The sequence below is a fragment of the Asterias rubens genome, chromosome 15 (genome assembly GCF_902459465.1).
Source record: "Asterias rubens chromosome 15, eAstRub1.3, whole genome shotgun sequence".
NCBI lineage: Eukaryota > Metazoa > Echinodermata > Asteroidea > Forcipulatida > Asteriidae > Asterias > Asterias rubens.
The window spans coordinates 7125621-7128024 of NC_047076.1; positions in this window are offsets into that span (position 1 = coordinate 7125621).

Here is a 2404-nt window from a genome sequence, read left to right on the forward strand (position 1 = left end):
TGTGGGATTTACTGACTAAAGGCTACAATTACTAGACCCCGGACAAGGTCCGGCCAGTGAATATTTTGAGATTACAGCTATCCCCTTTTTTAAAACTGATTCACACACGGGTCAAAGATAATGCTGATAAGAGTAATTTTATCAAGTTAAGTAAAACCAAGTCAAGTAACCAAGCAGGAAGTAACTATTACTAGTGTGTGTTGAGCAAGACCCAATTTCTTGGTTCTGCTTCCCGCAGAATTCAGCACTAACGATAACTATTTTTTGTTTACAGTACAAGTGAATAATTTCAACGCTTGATGTCTAAGCGAAGAATGTGTAGTACCGTGATGTACGCACTAGAAATGTAAAGCCTCGAAATTAGAGCCTATCTAGTGACGCTTGCGTAGACGCCATGTTCATAAAACTCTCTGGTTCTGGTAGGTCCCACAAGAATCGGTGGTTGAACGTATCGATCTATACACACCGATTATCTAAGTTTGAAAAAACCCGTTGCATTGGCTGCCGTCTTTGACAGAATCAAGCATGCACCTATGCGCTGCGCCAACCCCCAGCCAATGATAGCCATTCATTAACCTCAATGAGGGCGCTGTTTTGGGTTTGTATCATCATATGCAAGGGGTCTAAATTCCCACCATGCAGAGTTTCAAACCCTACTATCAAAATAAATGTCTGCATAAAATTTCAGATAAACATTGAGTAAACATTTTGAGATATCTTACACGTCGTTTTAAATTATTTACTAGGACAGCTTCTGCCTTCCCCCTATAAGAAAGCTAAAACAGCGGGGTAACAAAACTAGGGGGTATGAGGGTAGGCCCCTGAAAAGCTACTTTCACACTTTCAGCACTGGGGTGGCCTGGGAGTTTTTTTACCCTCGTTTTCCCCACGCACTTTCACACTGTCCCCGTCTAGGTTCCGGCTGCACTTTTCAAGAATACCCCATAGTTTCACCGCTTATCCCTCTACTCAAAAGCAGGGGTGGCGATTCCCCGGAGTATGCCCATTTGCCAGGGTAGATCAGGGGTAAAGTGATCTAAGTGTGAAAGGGCCGGCCGTTACTCCCCGGGAAATAGAGTAGTGTGAAAAGGGCTTATTTGATGTTAATCTTATTCGTGAATAAAGAATACTACACTCATAGAGTTATATATAAGAACTAGAGGGCGCACTGGTGATGCTGCTTGCACAAACGCGACGGGAACGCAAGGAGACACGCACGCCATTCTGTGCGCGCGTTGAATATGAAGTACACGTTAAAGTTTGTGTTTATTGAACGCTATACGAGATGCTGTTGTGTCAACTTACAAAATGGCCGCACAAACGCACGCTGTGCGATGCTGTTTTGTCAACTTAGAAAATGGCCGCATGCTCGCATGCCGGGGCCGCAGATTTAGCCCAGTGCGCCCTCTAACTACACTAGACAACACTTGCTACTGGTGTTTCCAGCAGTATATTTTGTCCAACAAATTGCACCACTCTTAAATGCACTAAGTATAAATAGGATGTCTAAACAGGGGAGCCATTCAGAATAGACAATGTTTGAAAATGCTGACCTCTTTTCAAAACAGTCGGCTGGTGGGTTAAAGAAAAATAAATTTTAATCAAAATTAAGTTTATGATTAAAACTTTAAAAAAGTTTAAAAAGAAAGAATATTTTTCTTTTTTAAAAACTGTTTATTCTGAATGGCCCCTTCTTCCTACACTAATTAGCCTTTTGAAATATGGCGATCAGCATAGGAGTGCAATGTTTGGTTCCGCTGTATACAGACAGATTTACCCAAACCATAAAGCGCAATATTAAAGCCATTTGCGCGTTAGATTTTAATATTGTCTTGTACATTGACGTGCTCGATCACAAGTTACTTCTTAAATTTGAATTCCTCAGACTATAGTGACAGTTGCCTTGTCACATGATTCGGGGCAAGCTTTTGAGTAGTTACGTAAAAGACAGTGAACACCCATACACAATTTAGAATTGGTTGTGTATGGCACAAAGGTACCAGGGTTTGCTCAATTAAAGGTTGCAATACAAAAGCTTGCCCCGGACCATTTGACATAGCAACTGTCTCTATAGTTTGAGGAATTCAAATGTAAGCGATACATTGTGACTAAGCATGATACCCAAGCCTACATCCGTATGTACTGTGAAAGGGGTAACTCTGTTTCAGCCCTCGGAGTAGGTGGCAACGGCCTCTGGGAAAAGAAAAAATTGTAGCACACACCTTGAAGTGGCCTTCAGGTCTTGTGTGTCTGGCGACTTGCATTAACAAAAGCAAGTCATTGTACCAGACATTATTCAAATCTTACTTGCAAATGGCTTATTATAATGTCTCCACCATATCTCAAAATGGCTTAGGCCGTGTCCGAATTGGCGGCTACAGCTACGGCTACAGCTAGATTTCCG